Source organism: Cygnus olor, chromosome 2 (genome assembly GCF_009769625.2).
Source record: "Cygnus olor isolate bCygOlo1 chromosome 2, bCygOlo1.pri.v2, whole genome shotgun sequence".
NCBI classification, from domain to species: Eukaryota; Metazoa; Chordata; class Aves; order Anseriformes; family Anatidae; genus Cygnus; species Cygnus olor.
The window spans coordinates 110708711-110728016 of NC_049170.1; the positions used below are offsets into that span (position 1 = coordinate 110708711).

The 19306-nt window shown below is 40.8% G+C and overlaps 1 protein-coding gene across 4 annotated transcripts in view; it reads left to right on the forward strand.

Moving 5' to 3' along the window:
* Window positions 1–19306, forward strand: part of GREB1L (GREB1 like retinoic acid receptor coactivator) — a 136756-nt gene that overhangs the window by 2122 nt on the left and 115328 nt on the right. The window contains exon 1 of one of the 4 annotated variants that reach the window (XM_040547822.1): window positions 7185–7664. The exons of the other annotated variants lie outside the window; for them this stretch is intronic. The gene's annotated coding sequence lies outside the window, so the exon portion shown is untranslated. Of the gene's footprint in view, window positions 1–7184; window positions 7665–19306 lie in introns of those variants that run through there. 4 annotated transcript variants of the gene reach the window in all.

Below are 19306 nucleotides of genomic sequence, written 5' to 3' on the forward strand. Positions count from 1 at the left end.
TCACAGACAATAGAAGGGGTAATTTGAAAGTGCGAAAAGTTTGTCTAGAACTCAAAAAGTAGGTTTGGTTCAAGGTCTGCTTTAAAAGCATTACCATCGCCATTGGTATTTGATGGTTCAATGAGTCATGTCCAAAGTATTTTGTAGATACAAGGAAGAAGAAGAATTGGAGACTAATAATTGCTATGGGATTTGGGGAATGAAATTAGTTTTAAGGGAAATCTAGAAAAAGCTATTTACCGTGAAGCCTATCACATTATGAATGCTGGGCTGTTCATTCAGTAGAAAGATAGATTCAGTATATTCAGTATAAAAATATACTCAAGGAAATTTTATTAGTGATAGCTTAAAAAAGGTGATTTACTGTGTTTCTCTATAATTTTCTATATTTCTAGAAAAACTTAAGTGGGTGTAGAACTGTAAGGATTTTACTTTGAGGGGTGTACCCTGCTGTTTCTTTCGTATTAAGCATTTTAGAGCGGTTTTTAAGAGTGCTTTTATGTTTTGTATGGTTCTGTACCATATGTTTTGTATTTAATTCTTTGAATGACCACTGAAGTGCAGCCAACTTGGGGTGAATGTGGCAACTGTTAACTAGTGCTTAGCAACAGTGCACAATAATCAAGACGGGAAGTGAAGAAGAATACCATGTCTAATTGAAACTACAGGGGGCATTTAGGTAGGTAGGATGTAATTAACAAAACCTGGAGCTTGGACATGATATTAAGGCATCACATCTCTACTCTTGGAAAAAAAGGAGTTGTGAAATCATTAGTGTATGAAACGCTTCAGATTTTTGGTTTTAGACCTCAGTGGTAACGCGTCCTTGAGATGTATGTATCTTGGCAATGCTTGCAGAATCATTTCTCACACATAATGAATAAGACCTGTTTTCCTTTGCTTCTAAAACAGAACTGTGAGAAGGAGGACTGTTGAGAAGACTGACAAATGAAGGGGTAATAAGCTTTGACATTCTGACAATGATGTCTTCTAGAGAATTAGTCCCATGAGCTAGAGTTCATTAGAAATAGTAACTGATTAAGATATCTCAAATATTCAGAAACACATTACAGTGGCAATCATAAAACAACACTAAGTTTCTATGATTATTGTGTGGTGGTTTTTTATCAGCACGATTGACTTTTCTCAAATCCTGTTTTGTCATGACTTTCCTTAAACTACTGCTTGTCAGGATGTTTGTTCAAAACGCTCTTGCATAATGTAGTTGCAGCTTTCTTTTATTTCTTCTCTCTTTTTTTTTTAAATCCCAAACTTGATTATTTTGTTTTATGTTGTATTTTACATGTAGATACATTAATGGTCTGATGTTGTGTCTTGTATATCCCAAATGCATCCTGTTACCAAGAACTCTGAAAATATCCTCATATTGTAAGGAGGGAACTGGTAAATGAATTTGCAGTTAATCATTACAAAGGCTCATTTGCAACTCTGAGCATGGTTGAACTAGCAAGTAGGTAGTAAAGATAACCCCAGAATAAGAAGTCATGCTGTGAAGGTGCTTATAATGATGAATTATCCAGTAATATTAGACTCTTAATATTTTAATAGAGTAATTAATATATTTAAAAGAAAAAAAAAAAACTGCGGGATATCTGTTTGAGGAACTTGTGGGTGACAGAAACTTGGGATGGTGCTCATTCACAATGGTAGCAGCAAAATTTTGTATGCTGCTGTGGTTAGCTTGGGAGTCACAAGCAGAAATACGGAGGTCATTGTAGAAATTACTCCAAAATGTAATTATTTCTATTTTGTGTGACTCCTGAAGCCATGTCAACTGGTTTCTGTTGTCTAACTCAGTCAAATTGTGGTGTCGTAGCTTCCCCAAAATTCTTTCGGGACGTGAGAGGACACGGAGAATTGTGCAAATGAGTATTTGAATCAAAATGTCTGTAATGTAATTCTCACTGACTTGGCTTTTGAACTTCTGCGGCACTTCAGAGGTTTAATAGACCAAAACCAAATACATATACTATGTGAGGGTCTTACAGCAGGTGTCGACTAAATGCAAATTAACCAAAGAATTTGACAATGTTTAACTTTTTATTACTCGCTGTACTGTAATTGCAATAAAATGCCCATAAAATGGGACGATGGCAAGAACTGTATGTTGTGACATAAAATCACCAGGACAGTAAGCTGGTAGGAAGCAGCCTGAGTCAGTATGACAAGATCTGATAGAAACCTTCAATTAATATTCCCCAGGTAGGATCTTAGGTTATTCTGAAGTATTTTTTCAAATTGATGGAGCTGTGACCAGCAAAACAGTGTGGGCAGGCTTAAGATACTGTTACTCAAGAGATTACCGGACATCTGTCACAGTGGTGCCATGAACAAGCCTGGAGCGACTAGTTTCCTAAAATGTTGTGCAAAAGCTGCTCCAGGTCTCTTTTCTATTATCATCATCATCATGCAATTAGTCTTCAGTGGCTCTTGTCAAGACTGTTGGCATGATCTGACCAGAGCACACTGAGGCAAGTGAAGTTAGGACGTAAATGTGGTCTGAAATGCACTCTATTAATACTGTTCTCTGTCTCTTGTAAATGAATACTCATCTGCGCGCATCACCAAAAGTAGCAGGAATGTACAGTGTGACACTGTTAAGGTTAATTCGATGTCTGTTTTAAACTGTTGTGTTTAGGATGGCAAATGGAATTGAACGTTTTTGCTAGTTTTGCACTAGGTTCTGCTGCATCTCCCCCCACAGCACCATTTTCTCTGTTGTGTGTGGTGCAACGCCAGCGTTTCAGAGGAATCGCCAGCCTTCTTTGGCAGAGAGCTCAGGCTGCTGTTCTTCTCCAGAACCACGTGGCATTTAAATGTGGCTCCATAAAGTGTTAGTGCTGGTGTCTCTTTAAAGGTAGAGCTGGCTCATATGCAATTGCAGTGCCAGTGCTCAGTGGGACTGTGAGGTGTGTGGTCCCTTCCTTGTTGTGTTCGCAGTCCTGAGAGTAATCAGCAGTGTGCTTGGAAATTGCCTTGTGTCTGATCCTCCACAATCTTCCTAGTAAAGAGGAAGTGACCACTTTTTAGGGGCTGAAATGTGGCACAGCGTCCTTGGCTTGGTGAGATCAGAGCTCTCTGGAGCATCCTCCATCGTACCCACTTCAGCGAGCTGTTTTAGTGCGAAGCTGGAGCTGTTATCGATAGCCGACTGCAACTGCTTGCTGTGCCATGAGGAACCTGGGCATCCACCTCTTACACTGCAGTCACTGGTGAAATAGGGGGATTTGGGGCAGAGTTTTATAAGCATTAGTGTTGCCTCCTCATGTTACTGATGTCTCAGGATGAAGAACAAATGTGACAAAGCCAGGTCTTGCTGGTCTTAGGGTTGGGATCTGGAGAGAGTGAAGTGCTCCATGCCCTGTCCTGAGCCTTGTGTCCTCCCACTGTTGGCATAAAACTTTCTTGTTTTTAGTTCTCTGCTTACTGTCTGCTTACTTTGGTGACAGGTGTTGCTTGTCATATGGCGTTTCAGCGTGCAACTGCGGTCTTGCCATTCAGGAGATCATGTCATCAATTTTAACGTGTTTATTCTTGCCTCGCTTACCATCTTTCAGTGGCTTGCCGGGGAGCTCCCCAGATGTTGTGTTCCTTTAGAGCCTTGCATGGCTTAATTCTTCCATCCTCTCACACTCCCAGTCTGCTTTGAGAATAGCTGTTTGATCAAGGAAGCTTAATTTTCTAATTTCTTTAAACCACTTACATAGAATAAAATTCGTAGTGCGCTAAAGTGATTCATTTAAGCACTGGGTGATGGGTCTTGATTTTTACAGCTCTGCCCTTCACTGTATCAAGAGAAGGTAAACAGCTTGCTGCCAAGGACAACTCTGATGTATGTGACATTTAAGAACATGGCGGTTCCCTAGTGTTGACAAAAATGCTTTCAAAAATCTATTTGTATAGTTAAGCTGTTAAGACATCCTTCTTCCTCTTTCTACTCTTAATCTCTTACGGGGAAAATTCTGGTCTTGAGAACAACAAGAAATTAGGTGGATTAGGCAGGTGAACAGTACCAGCTCACAGAGGAGCAATTTTGAAGAAAACCGGAGGGGAGGGAAAGTAGAGGGCAAAGGCGTCCAAGAAGACTTTAATGCCTGGGACCGAGGCACACGGAACTAGTGATGGGGTGTTTAAAAGGAGAATAACTTCCACGTGAAGGGTATGCATATCCTCATAGTCCTGATAGCAGCAGTTTCAGCAAAAATTGAAGGTTAGCTTTTGCCAGATTTTTTTTTTTCCTTTGGATTAGCAGAGTCAGCTCTCGGTTTCCAAGCCTCTTGAGGAGGGGGAAGACGACTTGCCTGCCAGATTGTGGATCTAGAGGGAGGAGGTGAAAAAACAATCATGACTTTAGGAGATGTGGGAGGCAAGCTATATTTCAAGGGCATCGAGATTAAAACATGTTAGCTGTTGCAAGCTTTCACGTTGAACTATGGAATCTTTCCTAATGAAACAGCAGATCTAAACGTACAGGATTCTCTGTTTTGTAGCATTAAGTAAGTTATACTATTATTAATACACTTACTAAGTGCCTGAGTGTTTTGGGTACTGCACAGAAAATACATGGCCAGTTGCCTCCTTCAGAAAGCCTCTAAACTGTGGACTTGACAGACTAGGGAGGACAACGTGCATGTGTGTGCATGTAAAAGAAAAGGACGTGAATTAAAAGTGTTGGGACCTGATGTCTTAAAGGGTCAGAGTATTCTTTTTCTTTGCCCAGTGGTTGCTTGTTTGCGATGGCTTTTGGTGGCGTGAATGCTAAAAATATGTCCATAGTTTGCCTTTGTTGTATGACTAGATCAAGAGTTCTTAATGTGAAGTATAAGTGCCATGAAAAATATTATTTGAAGTAGTGTGTTGCAGAAACTCTAAAACAAAAGCATCACCAAAAAAAAAACTTTAATTTTGAAGAGCAGACATGACCTTGGGCTAGAAGAGCCTGGGACAGGGTGAGGGGGAAGCGTTTTTCTGGCAGCTCTCAGCTATCATAATGAACAGTATTTGTTTGCTGACTGTCCAGCATGGTTGTTTTATTGAGAGATGCCTTGTGCCTGATGGCTGTGCAGATGGATGCTCAGTTCCCATCTGCGGCACAGCTGGCTGGCTTTCTGTCAAGCCTGACTTTGGGGTGATTCCAGTTGTGATGTGGATTTGGTGTACAAATAAGACAGTTGTGTTTGTGAGGAGGGTTGAGCACTGCTACACAGTGCAGTGTAGGTTTGCAGCTCCATTCACTGTTACTAGTAAATCCATTTCTGATTATCTGCTAAGTTTGGATGGGTTAACTGCTGAGTTGAACTAGGGAAGTTGCAGAGTCCCTCCTGATGAAAAGAACAAATACACATAACCTGTAGGTTCAGAACAAATGAAAATTAATCCAAACATTGTTGCTCTGATGCCTTTTAAAAGGAGAGGAAGAAAGAAGAAGAAAAAAAAAAGGTTGCTTTTGATCATAGTGTTTAAGGGACACTGTCCCAGTAGTGTAATAAATGAGAATTGGATCTGGGACTTAGATTCAGTAGAAGAATTCATTCTTCCAGATGTGTTTTAATTGAATTGTCCTGTGAAAAGGGGCTTAAGTCTGAATTCAGTAACGTGCAGTTCAGGGGCTTGTAGTTGAAAAAAAGAGAGGAATGCAGCAGATGCTGTATAGTTTTGATACTTGCGATGTCTCACAATACCATATCTCTAAGCTTGTGTTCTCTATTCTGATTCGCTATATAAGCAAGTACGGGATGAACCTCAATGTATAACCTTGACATATGACTGGATCTTTGCTTTGTAGTCATTAGTAGTTTGTCCAAATTGCAATAACGGTGTATTGAGAAACAGAATGAACAAATAAACAATGAAACACTTTTTTTTCTCTGAGGATTTTGTGCCTCTGAAATTTTATTTTTAAGAAAGGGAACTTCAGTTCTTGCTTCACTGTAGTCCAGCTGAGAATAACTGAGAACCTTACATTTTAATTTGTCAGGTTAAGAAGTCAGAAGTGTTGACGCAGATCAGCCACAAACCAAAATACATCATAGCGGTGTTTTGTTTTCACAGTATTTCCAGTGTGGTCCTGCTTTAAGTGTGAAGTTGGGCTGGGTGACCTTCAGAGGTCCCTTCCAACCTGAATTATTCAGTTTTGTAATGTGGGAAAGAGTCCTAAAGCTGGGCAGTATTGCCTATTGGTTAGGTACGACTTCTGAAACAATTCATCTGGTATGAGGACTTTGCAAACATACTCAAGAAACAGGATAATGGCAGCATGAACTGTTTGGGTAACCAGCTTTCTGCTGCCTTTGTTCTGGCTGTTCTTGTGTGGGCTAGATGTGCTTTCTATATGTGATCAGAAATATGATGGGATATGAAATCAACATATATATATCGACAGGGAGATGCTTTGAGTTGTTACTGGCAGCTGTCCATGGGTCTGGCCATTCTACTGGATGGGAACCCAAAAATGCCCTTGTGACTGAGGCTTTGGTCATATTTTAGTAGGGAGGCTGCGGGGTGTAAGCTTGAGTGCTCCATCAGAGGCTGTTTGGCCTGATGAGGCTGGAAGATTGAGCACCAAAGGGTAATAATGCTACCTCACGGATCGGCTTTGGTGTATTGTCTAAAACCAGTCCTTCTAGATTAATGTTCATAATCAAACATCTTACTGCGAGGAAACTTAAAATAAGTCAGTAATATTAATTTTAAACCTTGTCAGGGCTAAAATAAAGCATGCATATGGAGGAGAGATTTGCTTATGTTATTTCAGTCAATCACTTGTACTTACTATTTTGGTAATTGGTGAGGTTTGGGAATTGCTGTTCTCAGTTACATGCCCTTGTGCATGTTTCTGATAACTGACTTGTATGTGTGGCCATATGTTTTATTTTTCAGGACATATTGATGCTTATGTGATGATTCAGTACGTGAGTTGTAGTTCCCTTCTAGCTGCCATATTCTAGCTGAACATACTCCATATGTAGAGGAAAACCAGCCAAGCGTGGAAAGAAGGGGGTTGTGCTTTTTAGTTCCAGTTATGAAAAGAGGAGTGTAAGCTAGATGACAGTGCAGTTTTTCCTGTTCCAAATGATTACCTGAATAAACTGCGGGAAGCTGAGGTTTTATTAAAAAAAAAAAAAAAAGCAAGGGGGAAGGAAGAACAAGAAATTGGCAATTAGAGATTGTATGTTCAAGAAATTCACTATTAGGAAGAAGTTGACTGGCAAGTTAGCAAGGGCTAGAGCAGGATTGTTATGATTCACAACCTATCCTTTGCCCCAAAGGAGAGAAATTGAACTAGGTTAATGCCTGGAAGGAGGCTGGCCTCAGGATGAGTTCATTAAAACAGTTTCGTGCTCCCTCCCCATTCCGAAGTGCAATTCATGCTGAGAGGGATTGATAAATTTCTCATTATAAAATGCATGTTGAAAATGAGGTCTATCCTCTCTGTTGTCACAGTGCCTTTCTGATCTGGAATAAATCCCATAAAGTGTGTTTCTTTCAGCTAGTGTGCAGAGATAAGAGAATACACTGGTGAATCATCTTATGTCCATGCTGTCATTATGTGTGCCAGGAAGAATAGCTGCAAACTACAAATATATAAGGAGAAAATAGTTTAAGAGAACTGTCCTCTTCTGAAAGGTGTTGGCGTCAGACTGGTGAGTAAACAGCTGAAGACAGTGTAATTGTATAACCCTATGAGGGATATTTATTCAAATTGTGACTTTCTTTATTTTGAAAGTGAGTCTTGTAATGATCTATCTAGTCATTATTGGCTTCCCTATCCCTGATTTTCAGTAATTCCTTCTAACGTTCTCCAGCTGGACTTATTTTTACTTAACAGAGCTTTTTAAACTGGTGATTGCTGTTCTTTACCATTCTGTTTCTGTACCCCTCCTCCATCGGAGTGAAGCACTCATGATTTTAATAAATAAGACTTAGTATTCAACTGATGTTTGGGTTCCACTTCTACTACTACTACTGTATTACTTCATTTAGAGAAAATACATTTTTATAAATTTAGCTTAACCTTAGCGCATCTGACCAGAGCGGGTCAGGGGTAACTGAGGAATGTTCTGAACATGGCCAATTGGTACTATTTTCCATGCGAGGGAAAAAAAAGGGGGGCATTTGTTTGGATCAGTTACAGGTGCAAGGTTTATTTTGCTGCAGAATGGCTTAGTTCAAGGTAAAGAGTCAAGTTAAACTTAATATCTCAGCTTGAGTCAGAAGACCTAGAGTTCTGAACTAGCAGTCTGAGGACTAGAGGATCCCCAGAAAATCTGTTAACGTTTTCTTAAAAAAAGATACTGGCAAGCAAGCTCCTTGAACCTCGCTTCAGAGGAAGATTTGAGGTAAACTTCAATCTTCTTGCATTTCAGCCAAAAAAGCATACAGTGTGTGTGGGGATTCCACCTTGGCCAAGAAATACTGAATTTTCTTTGGTCTCTGGAGAAAAGCCCGATGTCATGTTTAAGAGGGCAAGAAACAGTCTTTCCTTCCCCTCTTATGTGGTTATGTCTTTCTTATCATGGCAGTGCTGTGTAAAGGACATACATTTGTGAATATAAGAGGAAAGCTTCTAAAACTATGATAAATACTTATGCAAAGCTATAATGTTTGTTAATATGATGGATTGTGTAGTAGCACATAAAAGGGCACAGGGCTTCTGTTGCAGTGGCATATTTCAAAGCTTTTATACTGATGTTCAAAAGAAACAAAACCCACAGTCCATAATTCAGTTAATATGCTGTAGACAAATTACTAACATGCATTAGAGAAAAATTGTAGGTGTTCTGTGTCCGATTTAGTCAAATCCTGAATATGTCAGAAAAATTGGTGTATCCATTTCTGAGTAGTGCTAGTATAACTATCATTACGTGTCTTATCAGAGAGAATAGCTTTGTGTAAAAAAAAAAAAGTGGATATCAACTACTAGACTCTTACTAATCTGTAGAGAGGCAAGGAAAATCATCTGTAAAAATGTTGATGTTGGCCATGAATTTAAATAAATGACAACTTGCTTTCATTTGAATGCTCAGGGTGATCATATGGTGTGGACTGGGGTCTGCAGAAGAGCTGAGTTTGCTTCCAAATTCTGCCATCAACAGAAGACACACAGCTTCTCTGTGCCTCAGTTTCCCTATCAGTAAAACAAGGATTGCGATGATCCTGGGAGGTTTTTAAAGCACTATATGATAGTAATGATTAGCTGTTACAATCTTATGCAGCTGAGGCTAAGGGTCTTTAATTCAAGTCTCCTGTCATGACCTTGGGCCTCTGCGCTTCATGCTTCTGTCACGACAGCTTTGGACATAGTAGACCAAATTCTGTTCCTGACATACAAACAAATTAGGCTTTTGTGTTCAAACCTTCTGTTTAATTTGAACTAACTTAATTAATTGAATTTAAATGTCTCTGTCTCCGGTTTCTCTGCGAGATCCAGTTGCTGCCTGTGGAGAGCCGGGACAGCCTCCACCGAGGCTGTTTCACAGTGAAATGGACTCTAAAGTCCAAGGCCCTTCGTCTGCAAAGCAGCCCACAGCCAGGGCTCTGTTTACCCATGGCAGTGGTGCTACCCAGTATCTATATCATTGTCAGTCTGTATTTTATATTATCATTTAACAACGGGCTAAGCTGTGGCTGGGAGAAGGTCTTGAGCTGGCTGAAGCAAGCAGCAGTTAAGGAGTAAATGCAGCATTTGCAGGCCACATGCTGGCACAACCGCCTCCCTTCCCCCATACGGGTGCTCTTTTTTTTTTTTTTATTTGGCCATATGTCTTAGTAGTCTGAGTATGTGTCAGTGGTCATCCAGGTGCCATGCTTTTAAAGGATGATTGCCCAGTTTGTTGCTGAAGTGAGACTTTTTCTTCCCCATTTAATTTTTGTGAGGGTCATAATTGTAAACTTTTTTTTTTATTGCAGATTACTCTTTGTATAGCTAAATTTAAGTACATTTCTTTTGTGGCTAGCCTGCCTGTTACCAGTTTATATGATATGGGGTCAAACAAACCAGTTTGTTCTCTGGCTTCTACCCTGAATTTCGGAGCCAATGCTCCCTGTTCCCCTCCTTGCTCAGTTCTCTCTACAGCAAAATGTGCTGGGTCCCTCTCTGCCCTCTTCTCTCCTCTGGCCAAGCAGGAAAGCAAACATTGATTACCTTTCCCAGTACCCCAAAATGCTGCTTCTGACCTTGGGTGGTTGATGCATTACAAAGTTAACACTTGGAGTATTTGGGTGATTTGAAAGCGTGCTGTTCTATACATTACCCTGAAGATGCTACGGCACATTTTTGAGGATTAAATGTTGGGGGTTTTATGGATTCAAGTAGTTACGGGGCTTTATGATACTCGTTTCTCAGGGCATGATCAGGCCCATGCTGTTTTTTTATAAAACAATTATCAGGATTTGTGCTCTGGCAGGGAGGGTCCTCCCTCAGGTTTCTGTTGGGCCCTGGCCGAGCGTGGCATGGTGCCCAACTCTGCTTGGTGGCCGGCCTACACCACACCTCAGAAAGGCAGCGGCCTCCTGCCCCGTACCCCTGCCTTAAAAGAAATAAAGACATGGGCACACCACCCCGGTGGATTGAAACGTGTGTGTGTGTGTCGGGGAGGAGGGGAATAACACGCAGAAGAAGATTTATGCCTTCCTTTGGGCTGTTGCTTGGTAACAGAAAATGCCTCTTAAGCCTATTTTTGGAGAGGGGAGGGGTGAAACTTGATTCAGTGACCATCTGTCCCGAGCCGGTTGATTTCCTGTTGAGCTGTCCTTTGTTTCTGTCAAACAATTGATTGTTACCCTTTGCAGATAAGGATACTGTTGGTGACATTGCCCTGCTTCAGCAGGTTGGCTTGTGGCAGCCATATAACAGACCTATTACAGGTTTTTTGAAAAATGTTTAGGGCCTTTTGGGTTCTTTTGAGTCCACTGGCTGTGGTTTTGCTGGTTTTTATTTGTGTTGTGGGTTCTTTTTTCTTTTTTTTTTTCATTTTGTGGAATGTCCATTGGTACAGTAGAAAAGTATAATATATATAATTGAAATATTTTTTTCATCAGGAGGTATTAATAATGCCCTTTTTGTAGTGTGGAGTCATTAGGGAAAAAGCAGCCATGGTTTTGGGCGCATAAGCTGCGTGGTGGTGGTGGTGGAGCAGAAATTAATTGCAGTCACTACCAAAGAAATCCCCACTGTTTCTTTGAAACAAAACTGAGATTTTTAGTTGCAAATGGAATATTTGCTATTGTTCTTGCTTAATTGTTAGAAAATCATTCTCTGTTTGAGTACCTCCTGACGTTTGCTTAGTTAGTAGGGCACTAGATAGATCTGAACTCTGATTAGATTATTTTAAGCTATCTTCTTTATTTATATTGCAAAAGCCTATATTTTTCTTTAGTTTTATGCATGCTGGGTGCAGGGTGCACGCACGTGCAAGCATGTGCTCTGTAGCTACCATTATTGCTTAAAGTATTATTCAGAGAAGAGGCTTGTGGTTCCAGGTATCTGCTGAAGAAAAAGTGATGTGTGATGTGTGTCCAGGGAGACAAGTAATATCTACAAAAATAGAGCAAACTTCCTCAGTGCAACAGGACAGTGATTGGTACTGTTACTTCCTTCAGTCTGCGAAACTCTTTAGTGGAATATTTCTATGATGCTGCATTAGAGGGGAGGGTGAGAAGGAAAGGGATTCAATCCAAATTGTCTTGGCATCTTACAGGTCTTTGCTTATTTGAATTTAGCCTACTTGTCACTCGGGAGATAAAATTTGGAGGTAATTCCCAAAAGTCACCTCACACAGTGAAAGGCATGAAAGGCATTATATCAATTTCCCTTTCTCTCCTCTTTTTCCTACATGCTCTCCAGGTTGCCTTCCACATGTAGAAGAGATGTAGTCTGAAGCTTTTCAGCATCGTCCTGGATGTAGCTTGGGTTAGGATCTTTCTGAACTGTGGCAAGGTGCCTACTGAACACTGATGTAGTGGATGTTGGGTCAGGCATACTTGTGGTTTTCCTTTCTCTTAGTTGTATGAGTTAATTAAAATCTGTGATTTAGCTTAATAAGAGGTTCATATCAAACCACGTGAGTGAGCCTGTGGCTAGATGTTTGACAGCACTGTGGCTTGTTTGGTGCTTACCTGCCCTTTCATCTTCATTGTTGGTTGCCCATTTCCACACCTGAACCTGAGCCTTTCCCCCGTTCTGCTGCTGTTTGTTTGCCATATGCTGTCATCTGGCAGAGGAACTGATCCACTTGAAAAACAACGTATTTTTCCAGGTTAATTTTTTAGGTGGATCAGTTCCTTGATCCAGTTCACTGTGGAGTGACACACCGAGCTTAGCTGTGCAATGGTATATATGGGGTTAGAAGTGGTTAATACTGAGTATAATCTTTTTTTCAGTCATTAATGCCAAATATATTTTGAGGTGGTTTTTAAATATGCAATTTCTCTCAGGTAGGAAGATCCTACTTTTGGATTACTTTGGAAGTTTTGTTAACTGGATGGGTGTACAGATACCGTTTCTTTAAAATTAGTTGAACTTGCCTATGTGCTGCTTTTTTCCCTTGTTGTATAAAGCGATAGATACTCTTTCAGGTATTTTCACACTGTCTTGAAATTACATTGAGATCAAAAACATTCGTAGAACTGTGCAAACTAGGTTGATGTTTGGGGCCAGAGAATTTAAAGTTTGCAAGGACAAAACTGTTCTGAATTGGTTTGAGAACTGATTTTTTTTTTCCCACCTGCAGAAATGAGTTTCTGTAAAGAATTTAGGAATTTTATTTCAGGCTTGAAAATCCTGTTCCAGATATTTGGAACACAGTTTTTATCTGACAGAGAGAAATCAGTGATTGGTTATTTTTATCAGGATTTTTTTTTTCTGCTTCTTTCCAAGAAGCGTTGCTAAGCTGTATAGTTCAAACTGTAGGGAACTGACAAAAGATCCAGTTCTCCCAGCATCTGGGGTGAGCAGGTAAGTCAGTGGCCTGCGCAGATGACAGAGTAGCTAGGATGCTGGCCTGCACCTATCTTCATGCTTTCTTGAGTCGTGTTGTACTGCACTTCTGCCATTAAAACAGATCTGATGTGTCCTTTGTTCCCAGATAAAAGCAGCTGCAGATCTGCTGTTCAGAAGGCACAGCACCTGTGGCTTACCTTACATAGAGGAGAGCGGTAATTTGAGAAAGGGAAGTAGGTAGGAGACTGGCATCTGCTTACGTTCACCTTCTCATGTTGCTATTGCAAGGATGCAATTACTTATGTATATCTCTTGCCTTCAGAACAGTCAGCCAGAATCCGAGCAATGCCTTTTGGTGTTGGAGCGTTCTGCAGTGCCCTTCTTTGAGAAGGGGTGCACGTGGGGTAGGGTAGTGAGCGGTAGGGTCATGATCAGCTGCTTTTTCATGCTAGGGGAATTGATGTAAGCTCCTTGCATATGTCGTTGTCATAATGATCCCATTGCAACTCAGCTTCTGTTTACAGAGCTGGTAGGGATGCTGTCCTTGATACCAGTTTGAGCAATCATCCTCTCTTGTGATAAAAAGGCCTGACTGTGGTTTGCAGGACAGTTTGGACACTGTAACATTGACTTCCTGCTGGAAGAAGAGTGATGCCATCTGTCCACTCCAGCCCACACCCTCATTGCAAAAACCACATGCATCAAAGGTGGAAGTGCCAAGCTTCCCTTCTCCCAGGAAGGTGTATCTGTCAGTACTAGCGGCAGGCCTTCCACAGAGGAAGCGACAAAACAAAGGTTTTTAGGAAACCTTTTTTTTTTCCCAACACATGGCTTTTTGCTGAAGCTTAACTTTAGAAAGAAAACAAAACAAAACAAAACACACATACTTGAGGGAGATACATGTCCACCTACTTAAGACTGTCACAGCCCTCTTCTGCCTTACCAGCCATTTCCCAGGTAAATGTTTGCCTTCAGAAGAGCTCCAGGCCTTGGGCTTTGCTTTGTATTGGCTTGGCTACTAGCTGAGCTACTCCACTTAGACCGTTTCTGGCAGCATCATTTACTTTTAGCTCCCAGAAAGTGTCTTGCAGAACAGTCCTTATGATCAGTCCCGCCCCATATTCTTCTGGGTCATCTCATCTGCCTCTTGGTGGATGGTGGGAATGCTTTATAGCTGGCAGCAGCCTCTGGGAGATTGACCCTTCCTGCTTGGAACGGCTTCTTCATCATTTACAGTGAGGGGGAATGATCCGTGGAGAAGTTTCGTGGGGTTTAGATGAAATCAGCTGATTTAAGTTAACTTCAGTTTCGCTTCTGCTTCTTCAGAGCAGTCATCCCAGGTATAGGCAGCGCTGTGAGAGCGTCTGCTGCCCTCCTTGCTGGAGGGAACCTTTCACAGGGTAGCCAAGCAGGGGCAAGCACACTAACCTTGGGTAGGCAGTCAAGGCTACGCCAAGCTGAGGAATGTATGCAAAACCAGTCTGAAGGTTTGAAGTGACATGATAAATCAGAGGGGAACTTGGGAAGACACAGAATTTCTGGCTTATGCAAATTTGTACCTGGTCTTAATAACGTTAAAATGTTTTGCATGCTAAAAAGGCATTTAAATATTTTAGGAAGCTTTTCATTTTATTTTATTTTCTCAGAACTTGTGGTTTCCTCTGAAGTCCTTTCCTGCTAAAATTCTTAGGGATTGTTTTTCTCGCTCTCTAGCACCACTCTGCCTTATCGTTGTATCTGGGAAGTTGACCTGGATTTTAGAGAGAACCTAGTTTTGATGAACAGGCAGATGTTTTGGTTGGCTGCCTTGCTGTGAATCCGTAACCTGCAGCTGACTCCTCCATCCTCTGGCGAGGAGGCCGAGGTGCCGTGCTCTGGTTTTCTGCACCCATCCGTGGCTTATGGGGAGGGAACCGCACGTGAAGCCGTGTGTGTGAAGTGGAAGGGGCGCTGAGGTGTTCGAGGGGCTGCTCTAACATAATCCAGATGCTCGAGCTTCTGCTCATTTTTCTGGCCTTTCTTTTTTTTTCCAGGAACCTTTTTTTTTTTTTCCAGATTGTTTTCCCAAGTGACCAGATAGCAGCGAAGAAGAAGGGGATGGTCTTGGAGTTAAGCCGGCTCAAGGCAACGGTTGGAAGATCTTTGTTCTCTTCTGTCTTGACCACAAACTTCCTCGCAGACCTTGGTGGGGGCAGGGGCTTGGAGCTCAGTGCTTTATCTGGGGGTGTGCTGTTTTTTTTTTTTCCTTTTCTCCTTCCGTGAGTAAAATGGAAATACGGTGCTGCTTAAATGAGCAGCTCAATTCTTCTTAGTGTTTGTGTTGAATTAACACCCCTGGTAAGCTTATAAATAAACTGGTTGTGGGGTTACCGAAATGTCCCGGGTGGGTATCTTGGCTTATTTTTCTAGCAGCACGTTTGTTTAAAGTGAATTCTCTATCAAGACCCAGGAAAGTGGCTCTTTGTTTTCCTCCTCTTTTTGGAATGCTGTTTATTAGTGATATCCAGAGGGGTCAGCGGCATAAATAATGTTTGTTTCAAGGCTTGTTGGGTGCAAGTGGTGGGGGGCTCACACTAAGAGAGCTGTTTTGTTTGGTGTGGCTAATCAGGAGTGAGGCTGGAATTGCTCATAGCTGTCATTCAGGTTTTGTTTCAAAGTCCAAGGGCCTACTGGGAAAAACAAAAAGCTAATGAAAGCTGACTGTATTTCAACCCAAACCCTGTGGAATCCAAAATGATGTCCTGACACTCGGTGTATTCTTATTCTCCTGCATTCCCATGGTTACTAAGGTAACAGGTTTTTAGAGGCTTTACATCTTCATTGTCAAGTATTTGCTACACTTATTGTTGCTGTTTGCAGATTAGGGCAATTTAAACAATGCCTTTTGAAATGGGGACCAAAAAATACAAAAAGAAATATAGTAGAAATAGATGTAATGAATCAATTACCCTCTCTCGTTTAAATTTTCAGTGCTACTTCTCAGAGGCTTCATACGAAATGTCACACTGGCTTAGGGCATGGATTTTAGACAGAGAAATGTCTTTTGTGAGGCGTATTCATTATAGGACTCTTTGAATACAGATGTTGAGTACCATGTGTAACTTTGTGCCTTGTCCAAACAACAGAATTGTCTTGAAGACACTGAAGTTTGGATTTGCATCAGGGTGTTGTTTATCAGTTCATAATACATCTAAGACAGTTACCTGAATCTCATAGGCTGCGTTACTTCCACATCACCGCGTCTGTGAAATCATACTTTAAAAATGAAGCATCCAGGGACAAATTGGAAAAAGCTTTTTTTAAGAAAAAATTTAACTGCATGCAGAACTCTGTAGCCCATCGTGCTCTGTTGCTGCTCCTCTGTGTCCATTTAGCTCAAGCAGAAATACGCTTGTTCACATCTTTCCTGTAAAACTGGATCATGAAGGAGACGATCAGACTTGTAAAAGCATCTTCAAGAAAACAAGGTTTTTATTGTCTTTTGTTTCTACTGGCTTCTAGAAAGTTTGTGCTTTGCTGCAATGAGCATCTTCTGTGTCAGTGGTAAGAGAGGTGTTTGGTGCAGCTGTTAACTCTTGAAATTTCTGAGGACTTCACATAAAGCTGGTTTATGTATTGACTGTTAGGTGGGTAATTTTAAGCTTTGTGTCATAGTTTTCCTTCCCTAAAATATGGGTAATGGCCAGATAAGAGTTTGGAAGGAAAACTGTACGTCTTGGTCCATGCATATAAAGTTTCTTGGGGGGATTTGTGATGCTGTTTATGTAAGATTACATGACATGCAAAAGGTAAGGTTGGAACTCTCCCTGTTAGCAATCTCCCAATGTTTTGGTTTTAATGAAGTGTTAATTAAATGATTATACAATTCTCATAGTACATACAAGCTTTAATGTTAAAAAGATACATTTTTTTTGCATTTATATGAGACAAACTATTTAAACTGTGCCATAAGTACGCAATTGTAGCACTAATTGCTGTTTTTGTAAGAATGAAGTTTAAATATTGTTTCACTGATGTTTTTCAGTGTGTTTTCTTTTTAACTCCCCTCCATTCCCCCTGCTTCCTAAACAGATTTTTGCTGTTTAAAAGCTTTTAAAGCAGCAGCGTTTGCTGGCACCTTGCTATAGAGCTGCTTACGGCTTATGCCACTAGAAGGATAGTGTGAACAGGGTTTGAAGAGGCAGGGGAGAGTTTAAAACTGTTGTTAGGGCTCTCGTTGATTAAAAAATATTGCTTCACATATATTAAATCATTTACGTTTCTGATCTTCTCATTGCTAGTAACTGAGTTTGAATATTTTATTTTAACTGAGCTGAATGTTGCCCATCCAAGTATGCAACCTGGGCTCATCTTTAATTCTGCACTAGCATTTCTGACTCTGCATAATATCCTTGCTTAAACTAGGTTTCTTTAAAAGAAAATACCGTTTTAGACTATCATTCACAAGCCAGATTCAGTTTCTGAGTAAGTAATCCTACCAAGTAATTTCTAGGAATAGGCAGCACTTTGCTTGTGACATAAGGAGCATTTTTCATCTCATTTTGAGGTGATTACTCTGACACAGCTTTATTATAGAGTATCTGTGAGGCTGAATGCATGAAGTGGGCTTGGGACTGAGTTTGGGATGCAGCGTTTTGTAGCTTTCTGTGCTGCAGTCCCGGGCATCGCAGCTGTTTTAACACTGACTGTTGTGTGCAGTACAAAGCAGACTGAATGCACCTGAGCTATGGTATATGGAATCCTTCTTGCTTGGCAGAAAGGAAATGTTTTTAGCTGAGAACAATCTTACCGGACGGCTGATGGTGCAGGTATCATTCTCTCTGTCCTTGAAATGGAGCCCTTGCCTTACCTTATGCTCCAGAGCCTTTAACCCATGCACAGGCACTAGCTGTGAGCGAGATCCCCGTGCTGCTGAAGTAAACCACCACCATCACACATCATGTCTTCATTTAGGCAAGGATTTCATTCTGAGAGCATGCTCTCAGATTACCTTTTTAAAAAATATATGCGTTTAAAAAAGGTAGGTTGTATAAAGACAACATTCTTGCTTCTCATTTCCAGCTAAGTCTAGTTTCTTTGGAAGCATGAGCTAGGGAGGCCCTGCTGGGCACCATTTCATTACAATTTTGCGAATGATGCTGGCGAGGCAAGTAGATACCCATGTTTGGCTACAACAGTGCCCACCCCCTGTATCAGCAGGAGGTAGTGGTCTTGAGGTAGACGAGACCTAGGGGCCGGTGTGCAGGTTCTCTGCGTACAGAGCAGACTACCCCAGAAAAAGGGAGGTGACAGATGGGTGGCAGACACCAGAGGGGTGAAACTGAATGCAGGCAGAATTGTTCCCTGTGGCGAAGGACAGAAGGTGCTTGGCAAGCATCTCTCACAAATTCTTGTTTTAAAGTGTTTGTAGGGAAGCCTTTAATTTGATCAGGTCATTTCCTTAATAGTTCTACATGTGTGACTCTTACTTTGCCCTGGACAAAGGTGTGATTGGACATCAAAATGTTTGCCGACGAATTGAAACAAGACTTTATCTCTTTCCTTTTTTTACAAAAAGCTTATTATACTTGCATAGTTCTGGTAAATGCAAAAAGCTAATTGAGGGAATGTAAATATAGGAAATACTTCTGTGAGATTCCAGATGGAATGGTCATCTTCTTTCCATCTCATTTAAAGATACACACAGTGCATGGTAGAAATAAGGTATGCAACTCAGGAAAAAAAATATTATGCTATGCATCATAGGATTAAAATTGTTTATTGAAATTTTAATTTGTATATGTAAAATTTTTAAACTTTTTGCAGGGCTGCTTTTATTTAAATTTCCTGAAAGTTTTATAAAGAAAGGGAAGACACAAAGAATTTCTTTTCCCTTTTTTCACCTTGTAAAACTTCTGAGGTCTAAAGGTACTAGTATTCAGCATGTGGCCATCGTAACCATACTAGGAGAGCTTGTAAGTTCCTTAGAAAAAAAAAATAGTCACCAAATTGTTAAGATTATAAGCACTGACTTAAATGCAGAAGGGTCCATGAGAGTCCATGAGAACTTCTGTGTTTTTTTGTTTCTTTGTTTTTGGTTTCTTTGTTTTGGTTTTGTAAATGGAAAATTCTTATTGCTATTTTACAAACTTGGAATAATCATTGAAAGTTAATGTGACAGGAGGCTGTAATACCCCCTAGCAGATTTCTTTTTCGTTCTGTAATAAGTATTTTCCTTCCCTGCTGAAGAGGGGATGAACATTCACCCATCCCCAGTGTACAGAGACCCTTAAAGGAGGTTGGATAGGATCTTCATGTAGGAAATGGAGAATGTGTGCTTTGTGCACACTGTCATTCCAGCTGGAA